The sequence below is a fragment of the Euphorbia lathyris genome, chromosome 4 (assembly GCF_963576675.1).
Source record: "Euphorbia lathyris chromosome 4, ddEupLath1.1, whole genome shotgun sequence".
Taxonomy (NCBI): Eukaryota; Viridiplantae; Streptophyta; class Magnoliopsida; order Malpighiales; family Euphorbiaceae; genus Euphorbia; species Euphorbia lathyris.
This window is the reverse complement of record NC_088913.1, coordinates 53537501-53550000: the sequence shown is the minus strand read 5'-3', so window position 1 is coordinate 53550000 and position 12500 is coordinate 53537501. Positions and strand designations below refer to the sequence as shown.

General features: G+C 41.5%; 1 pseudogene; it reads left to right on the top strand.

Moving 5' to 3' along the window:
* Window positions 1–12500, top strand: part of LOC136227178 (uncharacterized) — a 108024-nt pseudogene that overhangs the window by 58109 nt on the left and 37415 nt on the right.

Sequence of the window (12500 nt, the reverse complement as noted above, 5' to 3'; positions counted from 1 at the left end):
TTATTTAATTAATCAATTAGAATCCAATTCGGAATATGATTACTAATTAGATAATTAAATAAATACTTATTATTATCTAAATAATATCATAATATATTTAGATAATAATTCTAATCCAATTAGATATTAATTTAAGTTAGGGATAATTAATTAGAATTATAATCACATTAAAACTTCTAATTAATATTATCAGATAATCTTATAATTTAATTTACAATTATAATCTAATTATAATTATTAATCGAATTATTTTATCCCTAATTATACAACAAATTTCGGCCCATATAGGTAGTCCCTCTAAATTATAATTTCGTCATCCGGCTCCAAGTCCCATTTGCGACCCATTAGGTTCTTATTGCTACTAGTCGTATATATTTATTGGAATTAATTCATCTTGATTAATTTCAACTTATATATAACGGAATGACTTCGCGAGCTGTTACTAGCAGAACCTTAGACATTCCCCCAGTGCAATAAGAAGCCAGGTTGAATACTGACGTTTACCTTCCCGTATTAGGTCCAGTATAATTCGATCCTTATCAATTATATCCTTCAAACCATTCTTATAACCATGGAACATGTCATGTTACATATAACGAATAGTCTGTTATGCTTGTCCATGTGGAATTAGCTCTTAAAGATAAGTTAAGTGAAATCTCCATTTCTACTCTTAACTCTATCACCTTGCAAGGATTTCAGTCAATTCACCACACTCGGCCCTTTAGATATATCTCCTACTTATCAGGAGTGATTGATAGGGGCGTTTCGTCCCTATCTTTTAGCGTGATTTACGGTTTAATTTGAGATGAAATAAATAAGTTTAATTGCAAAAGTAGAATGTTTTAATAAAATAATGAAATAAAAATAAATTCCGTACTTTTGGTTAATTTTCCTTATTTTTGATTAATTTAGAAAATAAAACGTCAAGCTAACTCGGCTCTCGAGAATTGTATTTCAGGTACGAGCAAGGAGCAAAAATCCTCCGACATACGCGGGGCGTATCACCCTCCACGCAGGGCGTGGAACACATTGTCAGAAATAATTGCTCAATCCGCAGGCACCACGTGGAACTTACCCACTGCCACGCGGGGCGTCCTACCTTCCACGCGGGGCGTATGAGCAATGATAATTAATAATGTCTCAATCATGAATGTTAGATTGCAAGATCTTCTAAGTCAACTGACAATACGCGGGGCGTACAACCATACACGTGGAGCATGTATGGGAAGTTCTTCAGTCCAAAAAACCAGAGACTTGCATACGCGAGGCGTGCTTCAGACTACGCATGGCGTAAAAGACCCAATTCAAGCAATAAAATATCAGAAGCTCAACCATGCAAGGCATACCCCAGTCTACGCGGGGCGTGGTTGAGACAACAAGATCTGGATTTGGTCCACATGCAGGAGATTTCTGACGGAATGGGAAAATACGCGGGGCGTACTCCACCATACGCGAGGCGTATCATGGGAAATCTGCAGAAAATCATGTTCCTCCATGCTTGCACCTTGTAAACTTACAATTTTACCCCTAGCTTGATGTGTATAAATAAGAGTGACTAGCACTCATTTAGACACCTTTTTGATATACAACTCTTGTTATAGATTAAGCTCTTGCTACTTAGTTTAGATTTTATTTTTACATAGCAAATCTCTATCACCTTGAGAGCTTGTTCGTTGATTCCGGCAGTCCGTCAAAGTTCCGTTCCACCTCCGTTCACCAAGCTCGAAAGTTCCACCTCCAAGTCCTAAGAGACGGCCTTGAGTCCGGTTAGCTAGTTCCGAGGGTGGATTCTTCCCTTTTCACTTGCTAATTAGCTTGTACTCTTCCTATGTAATAGGCTTGGTTGTATTCCATATTTACACTTTCCATATTTATAATTTATGATTCATAATCTCTTTTTCTATATATGTGTTGATGTTTGTTACTTGTTTTGATATTCGTAATTGATTATTGTGTAGGGGAACGCGATTTCCGACGCCATTCGGGCTATCTTTAGGGTTTCATATAGGTGTTGCCTTACCGGAAGTGACGCTCCGGAAACCGTAGGAATTGACAAACCACGGGACTTACGGGCCCTAATTTCTGATCCCAAGCATTAGACACGCCTTGACTAGGAACCACGTAGTCTAAGTACTTCATGGGTCGGTCACACTACACGTAGTCGTCATTGCAAGAGTAAATCATTAACCGTATATATATTGGGAGTCATTGTTTATCATATTTATAACTTATCACCATCCGTATCATTTCGTAGAGTTTTTGTTATCTAAATTTGTCTCACCCGTAGTTAGGAGTAGTTTGTAGTTGTTCCCCGAATCAACTCAAAGTATTCACCGCTTAGATAACGTATAAAACCGAGTCGTTTAATACTTGTAGTTATAAATCCCGTGGATTCGATACCCGGTCTTAACCGGATTATTACTTGATACGACGGGGTACACTTGCCCCTAAGTAGTAGCGTCTAGTAGATATAGAGCATTTAGGAAGATCACATCCATAGTCGTAGCGCACTTATCATAATATATATTTCGTAAGCTCTACCTAGTCGTTTACGCCATCAAGTTTTTGGCGCCGTTGCCAGGGATTTATAATTTCTTGCAATATTAGACAAAAAAGTTTTATTGTTAGTCTAAGCATTATCTTTGTATAAATTGTTTATATATTCTTTTTACTAACAACATTCTTTCTTGTTTATAATTCTTTTCCTTTACTTATTTTATGCAGACCCGATCTCGAAGTGATACTCTCGTTCCTATTGATCTTGAAATTGAACGTACTCTTTGTAGGATTCGGAGAGAGAAAATGGCAAACCTCAACAATGAAGCTAACCAACCCGAGCTCAACCAAAGGCCGCCGGTGCAACCCGTGAATAACAACTGCAATGGTGGAGGCAATGACATGCGTTCGATGATGGAGATTCTTTCTCCGCATCGCCCTCAAAACCGCAACGGAATCGTTGCCCCCACCATTCCGGCCGACACATATGAAATAAAGACTAGCATGATCCAACTAATCCAACAACTTGGTCAATTCGGAGGGGAACCCCATGAAAACCCTAACGAACACCTTGATAAATTTCTTATGTGTGCCGAAACTTCTCGGCAAAACGGTGTTCCGGTTGAGGCCATCCAACTAAAGTTGTTTCCTTTCTATTTGACAGGACAAGCGTTGGAGTGGTTGCACTCGTTGGAGGTGGGATCGATCACATCATGGGAGGAGCTTGAGAAGGAGTTCCTTTCTTACTACTTCCCGCCTTCCAAAACGGTTAAGTTGAGGAACGATATCACGTCCTTTAGGCAACTTGAATGCGAGGCCCTCCATTCAGCTTAGGCTAGGTTCCGAAAGTTGCTCCGAAACTGCCCCCACCATGACATCCCTAAGCATGATTTGGTAAGTACCTTCTACCATGGTTTAACTCCCACTAATCGTGCAACTGTTGATTCCGCCGCAGGTGGGGATTTGTTTCGAAAATCGGCAAGCGAGGCTTACGAGCTCATCCACGAATTAGCTAGGAAAAGTGTCCAATGGCAAGAAGATCGGCTTGCCGGACCCTTACGACATCAAACTTTTGCCCTAGAAGACGAGGCTCCCAAGATCTCTATGATCGAGATGAATAAAAAGCTAGACGCCTTAGTGGCGCAATTGAGCCTCCAGAATACAGCACAGGTCCTTATATGCTCACATTGCGGTGGTGACCACCATGGAAAGGATTGTCAAGCCGGAAGCCCTTTTGCCGGTGATGCCGAGAGCGTAAGTTATGTAGGGGGACAACCGAGGTATAATTCTAATTACAACTCCTTTCATAACTCGAATGCTTATCACCACCGTAATAATAATAATAATAATAATAATAATAATAACAACGGATGGAGGCCTCAACACCAACACCCGAATTTGTCTTACGGCAACAATCAAAAGGTGTTGAAGCCCCCATCCGGATTCCGTAATGAGCTCAGGGAGCAAGGTTTGGGCCAATTCCCCAATGTCCAAGGAGGACAAAGTTCTCAATCTCCTAGCAATGCGCAAGACTCTATGGTAATTAATCTCCTTAAAGAAATATCTTCCCGTTTTGCTGACAATGAGGCTTTTTGTAGGGATTTGGGACATCAAGTGGCCCAACTAAGTCGCCAACAACAAGAGAGACAACATGAGTTTCTCCCGACTAACACCGAACAAAACCCGAGACCCAAGAACCGGGAGACCACACAAGCAATAACTCTCCGTAGTGGTAAAGGTTTGGAACCACCGGTTCCAAAGGCGACTCCAACCGCTCCAAAGGTAAGTGACGAATCGGAAGTGGTAAGCAACCCCAGTTCGGATCCAAAACCCATAACTTCCTCGGATAAGAATAAGAATGTGTGTGATCCAATCGGGGCTTACGTACCGAAGCTCCCTTTTCCACAATGACTTAAAAAGGAAAAATTGGACCATCAATATGGCAAGTTTTTGGAAATCTTTAAGAAACTTCATATTAACATCCCACTTGCGGAGGCATTGGAACAAATGCCCACCTATGCGAAGTTTCTTAAGGAAATCCTCGCCAAAAAGAGGAAGTTAGAACATAACGAAACGGTAGCGCTTACGGAGGAATGCTCCGCGATTATAACGAATAAACTCCCACCTAAACTCAAGGATTTAGGAAGCTTTTCTATCCCATGCACGATTGGTAATGTTGAGTTTAGTAGAGCTTTATGTGATTTAGGTGCTAGTATCAATCTAATGCCTTTGTCTGTTTTTAGGAAGCTCGGCTTGGGAGAGCCAAAGTCTACCAATATAACGCTTCAATTGGCCGATAGATCCATTGCCCGGCCAAAAGGAGTTGTGGAGGATGTCTTAGTGAAAGTGGACAAGTTCATTTTCCCCGCCGATTTTGTGGTGCTCGACATGGCAGAAGACGATTCGGTACCGATCCTCCTAGGATGACCATTTCTTGCAATGGGTAGGACTCTCATTGATGTCCACGAAGGTAAGCTCATCCTACGGTTGCAAGACGAAGAGGTAGAGTTTAACGTGTACAACTCCATGAAATTCCCGTCTCATACCATGGAGGATTGCAACTTTTTAAATTTCGTAGACTCTATTGATCTTTTTGTTGAGGATTTTTTTGATAGGTCTTCTGGGAACCTCTTCGAAAATAGATGGTAATGAGCATTTGGATGAGGAGCCATTGAACAAGCCGTTTGAATACTCCTCCGAGATAGAACAATGTCTGTTGGCAAGGAGTCGGTTCGAGGGTTTGGACTGGGATAGCAAAGCAAAACCAAAGTCATCTCTCGAAGAACCTCCGACTTTGGAACTTAAACCCTTGCCTCCTAATTTAAAATATGTGTTTTTTGCAACCTCCTAATTTCTTACCCGTTGTTATATCTTCACTTTTAACAGAGGAAATGGAGGAAGCATTGGTTGCGGTGTTACAAAAACACAAGGGCGCATTTGGATGGACCATTCATGACATTAAAGGGATTAGCCCCACCATTTGCACACACCGCATCTTTATGGAGGACAAAGTCAAACCCTCTGTGCAGCCGTAACGACGACTTAACCCCAACATGAAAGAGGTAGTAAAGGTCGAGGTAATCAAACTCCTCGATGCAGGTATAATCTTTCCTATCTCCGATAGTCCATGGGTTAGTCTGGTCCAATGCGTTCCCAAAAAGGGGGGCACTACGGTGATGGAGAATGATCAAGGGGAATTAATTCCCACACGAAAAATAACGGGGTGGCGAGTATGCATTGATTATAGGAAACTTAATGAAGCCACCCGAAAAGATCATTTTCCCTTGTCGTTCATTGACCAAATGTTGGAAAGAATGGCGGGACATAAATTATTTTGTACCCTCGATGGCTTATCCGGCTATATGCAAATCCCTGTCGATCCTTCGGATCAAGAAAAGACGACATTTACTTGTCCATATAGGACATTTGCATGTAGGCGGATGCCGTTTGGGCTTTGTAACACCCCCGCCACCTTTCAACGGTGCATGACGGCTATATTCTCCGAGATGATTGAGGATTTCATGGACGATTTTTCTGTTTTTGGGTCGTCCTTCGAAATTTGTTTACGCAATCTTGATAAAGTCCTTCAACATTGCGAGGACACTAACCTAGCTCTTAGCTGGGAAAAGTGTCAGTTTATGGTTCAAGATTGTATCGTTTTGGGACACAAGGTGTCCGGGGAGGGAATCGCGGTCGATCCGGCCAAGATCGAGGTAATTGAGAAATTACCTCCTCCAATCAATGTTAAAGGGATCTGGAGTTTCTTAGGTCATGCGGGGTTCTACCGGCGATTCATTAAAGATTTCTCCAAAATAGCAACCCCCTTGACCCAACTCCTCTTAAAGGATGCGGAATTTAGTTTTTCCTCCGAATGTTTGCTTGCATTTAACACGCTAAATGAAAAACTAATTAATGCACCCATCATGGTGAAACCCGATTCGAGTCTCCCCTTTGAACGTATGTGTGATGCGAGTCATTTGGCTGTAGGTGCTTGTTTGGGCCAACGTGTGGATAAGATTTTCCGCCCCATTTTTTATGCGAGCAAAACGCTCAATGAAGCCCAACAAAACTATTCCATCACGGAAAAAGAGATGCTTGCTGTAGTTTTTGCTTTCGATAAATTTAGATCATATCTCGTGTTATCCAAAATTATCGTATACACTGACCACGCAGCTCTCAAGTACCTAATGACTAAGCAGGATGTCAAACCACGGTTGATACGGTGGATTCTACTCCTACAATAATTCGACATCGAAATCAGGGATAAAAAAGGAGTGGAGAATGTCGTGGCCGACCATCTTTCCCGGTTACAAAGCGAGCAAGCCACATCTCCGGAAGTTGTGGAGATCAAGGAGACCTTTCCCGAAGAAACTCTCTATGCGGTAACACCTTTACCTTGGTATGCCGATATGGCGAACTACAAAGCCGGTAATATTCTTCCCCCGCACCTTACTTACGAGCAACGTAAGAAGTTCTTTCACGACGCTAAGAACTATTTTTGGGAGGAACCCTACTTGTTTAAATCTTGTGCTGATAATATCATTCGTAGGTGCATACCAGAAGAAAAGGTAATCATATGTTGCACATGTGTCACACCCAAGAGCCGGGGGGCCACTTCGGCCCAAGTCGGACTATGGCAAAGATTTTGCAATGTGGCTTTTATTGGCCTACCTTGTCCAAGGATGCCCAAGACTTCGTCAAATCATGTGACGCTTGTCAACGGAGTGGGAACATCTCCCGTAAACATGAAATGCTCCAACAAGGGATCCTAGTTTGCGAAATTTTTGATGTTTGGGGGATAGACTTTATGGGACCTTTCCCTAAGTCGCATAACAACGCCTACATTCTCGTGGCGGTTGACTATGTCTCTAAATGGGTGGAGGCCGTTGCCTTACCTTCAAATGACTCTAAGGTGGTAGGGAAATTTATAAAGAAAAACGTATTTACTCGGTTTGGAACCCCTCGAGCTATTATTAGTGACGGGGGTTCCCACTTTTGCAATCGCCAATTCGACCAACTCTTACATAAATACGGGGTTGCACACCGAGTCTCCACGCCCTACCACCCGCAAACTAGTAGGCAAGTCGAGGTTTCTAACCGTGAACTAAAACGTATCTTGGAAAAAACGGTTAGTTCCTCTAGGAAAGACTGGAGCCTAAAGCTCGATGACGCTCTTTGGGCCTACCACACGGCGTTTAAAACGCTTATCGGGATGTCTCCTTATCGTTTAGTTTTCGGGAAATCATGTCATTTACCGGTGGAATTGGAACATAAGGCCTATTGGGCTCTGAAATTTTTAAATTTTGATGTGCAGGTCACAGGGGAACACCGTCTCCTCCAACTCAATACCCTTGATGAACTTCGTCTCGGTTCGTACGAAAACGCCAAGATTTACAAGGAACGTATAAAGAAATGGCACGACAAGCACGTGCAAATCAGGGAGTTCAACAAGGGGGACCAAGTTCTCCTATATAATTCTTGCCTCCGTCTGTTCCCAGGAAAATTAAAAAGTCGGTAGTCGGGACCGTACACCGTTATTAACGCCCACTCATCCGGAGCGGTCAACATTCAAGGTTCCGACAACGCAACCCACCAGGTGAACGGCCATCGTCTGAAAATATACTGCGGAGGCACTCTTCCACAACACGGCGAAGCCACATTCCTCCAAACACCGTAAGCATGCACACATCACGAGAAAGTCGAGCTACTCCGACTCTAAACGTAGCCTCAGTTTGCATTCCTCAAACCCTGTGTTTATATGTATCATATCCGTTTGTTCTTTCCTCATATGCATTGTCTCTTTCTCCTGTTTCTTTTAAATAAAAAAAATTAACGAAAAAACAAATCCCTTGCTAATCCAAAATTCTTACGCGAGGCGTACACACCATCACGCCTCGCGCCGCCGTGTCTCTGACCCTGTTTAGACAATTCACGCAGGGCGTACCCCATTCTACGCCCCGCGTGCCCCACCATTTTACCCTTCTAACTAGCCTAGAGCTCGAAACACGCAGGACGCCCCTCTTAATGCGCCCCGCGTATCTGAGTCTCTGGCTCTAATAAACATAAAACGCACCTTTTACGCGGGGCGCCCCCCTGGGCATGCCACGCGTAGGACCTGACCTTCAAGGGTCCTTTTTGAATTCCATCTTTATTTTTGTTTTTGTTTTTCTTCTCTTTTGCGACGTCCTTGGAATAGACGTCATTTTAATAACGCGGAGGGCCGTGCAACCCCGCACTCACCGTTTGTTTTGCACTAACAAAAACAAAAATAAAAAAATCAAAAATAAAAATCAAATAAACAACAAAATAATTAAACTAATTTATTGATTCTTAAACTTTTCCGACACACTACCTCCCTCGGAAATTAATTAAAAGTTCCGTTATTTGTTCTTAAACGAAAAGACGTTAACACAAAGGATCGGTTTGATTAAGAAATTTTAGTCTTGATTCTGAAGTCATAGACTTTATGCAAAGCCTAGATTCGTACTAAACAAAAGCATTGAGTCCTAACCCACAGGTCATCTCCATAATGAAATTCAAAAAGGCAATAAAAACGGGATGGTTGAAAATTTGACGAGAACTTGAACGTATACAATTTAACCCAAAATTTTGTGAGATATTTTTGAGCCTAAAAGAGTTCGTACGAGAACTCTATTTCTTTCACAATTTTTCGAGAGCTTTAACTTCACTCAATTCATAGAGTTTGCACCTAATACCGGGTTAAGTACACCTATTTTGGTAAAAATGGCAATAGATGATAAAACAAACCTACTTAGGCTAATTCTTTTCTTAACTTATTTTTTCTCGTTTGCATTAACCTCTAGGAAACCCCCTCGAGCATATTAACCAAATTTTTTTTGTTAATACCCTTTTAACATTTAACCCTTTTTCCTCTTGTTTAAATACCAACAAAATCAAATCGCACCAAAACTACCCGAAATAAGCCAATGCCTTGATAAGTAAGCACCATAAGCTTTCGAAATCGTTTTTGTGCCACTCTCAAAACAAAAAGAAAAAGAAAAACACAATAAAGAGCAAAAGGCATTCTCAAGCTCCACCCGAGCAATTTCGAGTTATATTTTACGAACTTACTAAGGCCAAAATAAAAACACGGTGCGATCATCAAAATGGTGTTTGAACTCGAGTTTCCAAAAATTAACCACTAAAAAGCCACCCACATTACAACCCCCCTCCGGGTTCATTTTTAATATTGTCTAGACCATAACATAGGAGGAAAAACCCGGATGAAAATGCAAACTCAAAGTGACTTCGAGTAAGTGCAAAGGAGAGTGCAAAAACACCGACCCACCAAAATTTGAGCGTAAGAGTGAAATCCCTTGGTGAGGTACTATCGGGTTCTCAAAAGATAATCGACCCCCGTTAATATTGCCTATTAAATTTGATCATGGAGGTTTCAAACAAGTTTTGGTCACTCATTTGTTTGCGTAGGTACTTGCCAAAAACTTTGCATAAAACTTTAGCTTTGGGATCACGCACTGGGTAAAACCAACCGACGGTTTGTTTCTTAATAATCTCAATCCCTTGTCTTTCGATTTCTTTTACTTGAGGACAAGTAAAACATTAAAGTCCGAGGAGGTTTGATAGGGGCGTTTCGTCCCTATCTTTTAGCGTGATTTACGGTTTAATTTGAGATGAAATAAATAAGTTTAATTGCAAAAATAGAATGTTTTAATAAAATAATGAAATAAAAATAAATTCTGTACTTTCGGTTAATTTTTCCTTATTTTTGATTAATTTAGAAAATAAAACGTCAAGCTAACTCGACTCTCGAGAATTGTATTCAGGTACGAGAAAGGAGCAAAAATCCTCCGACATACGCGGGGCGTATCACCCTCCACGTAGGGCGTGGAACACATTGTCAGAAATAATTGCTCAATCCGCCGGTACCACGTGGAACTTACCCACTGCCACGCGGGGCGTCCTACCTTCCACGCGGGGCATATGATGATAAGCAATAATTAGACCTGGCAATTTCCGTGTTCGTGTCGTGTTCGTGTCGTGTCAGGTTTCGGGTTCGTGTCAAAACTTGTAACACGAACATGACACAAAAACTTTTCGTGTCACAAAATCAGAACAGGAACACGACCTGCTCTTGACATGGTAAACACGACACGACCCGAATTTTTTACACAACCAATTAAATTGACACGACCTGACCTGCTAACACGACCTGACCTGCTCAACACGATCCGGCATGTCATTCCAAATATTTTGAACTTTACTTCAAATTCATAATTTGAAAATTAAAACCTAATAAGTTAAGATAATTATTACAAACAATATGAAATATGTTTCAAATCCATCAAAGTCATGTCTATTTTTAACCTAGTTCATTTCTTTTTTTAATATTTTTAATTAAATTTCGTGTCAGTTTCGTGTTTTCGGGTTGACACGAAACTAACACGAAAATTAACGTGTCATTTCGTGTCGTGTCAACTTTTGTGTCGTGTCATAAAGCCCTAAACACTAACACTAAAAAAGCATGTCGAGTTCGTGTCATGTCATCGGGTCGTGTGTCGCTTTGTCGGGTCTAGCAATAATGTCTCAATCATGAATGTCAAACTGCAAGATCTTCTAAGTCAACTGACAATACGCGGGGCGTACCATACATGCGGGGCGTGTATAGGAAGTTCTTCAGTCCAAAAAACCAGAGACTTACATACGCGAGGCGTGCTTCAGACTACGCGTGGCGTAAAAGACTCAATTCAAGCAATAAAATCTCAGAAGCTCAACCACGCGAGGCGTACCCTAGTCTACGCGGGGCGTGGTTGAGACAACAAGATCTGGATTTGGTCCACATGCAGGAGATTTCTGACGGAATGGGCAAATACGCGGGGCGTACTCCACCATACGCGAGGCGTATCATGGGAAATCTGCAGAAAATCATGTTCCTCCATGCTTGCACCTTGTAAACTTACAATTTTACCCCTAGCTTGATGTGTATAAATAAGAGTGACTGGCACTCATCTAGACACATTTTTGATATACAACCCTTGTTATAGATTAAGCTCTTGCTACTTAGTTTAGATTTTATTTTTACATAGCAAATCTCTATCACCTTGAGAGCTTGTTCGTTGATTCCGGCAGTCCGTCAAAGTTCTGTTCCACCTCCGTTCACCAAGCTCGAAAGTTCCACCTCCAAGTCCTAAGAGACGGCCTTGAGTCCGGTTAGCTAGTTCCGAGGGTGGATTCTTCCCTTTTCACTTGCTAATTAGCTTGTACTCTTCCTATGTACTAGGCTTGGTTGTATTCCATATTTACACTTTCCATATTTATAATTTATGATTCATAATCTCTTTTTCTATATATGTGTTGATGTTTGTTACTTGTTTTGATATTCGTAATTGATTATTGTGTAGGGGAACGCGATTTCCGACGCCATTCGGGCTATCTTTAGGGTTTCATATAGGTGTTGCCTTACCGAAAGTGACGCTCCGGAAACCGTAGGAATTGACAAACCACGGGACTTATGGGCCCTAATTTCTGATCCCAAGCATTAGACACGCCTTGACTAGGAACCACGTAGTCTAAGTACTTCACGGGTCGGTTACACTACACGTAGTCGTCATTGTTTATCATATTTATAACTTATCACCATCCGTATCATTTCGTAAAGTTTTTGTTATCTAAATTTGTCTCGCCCGTAGTTAGGAGTAGTTTGTAGTTGTTCCCCGAATCAACTCAAAGTATTCACCGCTTAGATAACGTATAAAACCGAGTCGTTTAATACTTGTAGTTATACATCCCGTGGATTCGATACCCGGTCTTAACCGGATTATTACTTGATACGACGGGGTACACTTGCCCCTAAGTAGTAGCATCTAGTAGAGATAGAGCATTTAGGAAGATCACATCCATAGTCGTAGCGCACTCATCATAATATATATTTCGTAAGCTCTACCTAGCCGTTTACGCCATCAGTGACGAATGCTCAATCTATCATTAACTATCCTGCAATTACTTTATATGATACCCAACCCTGC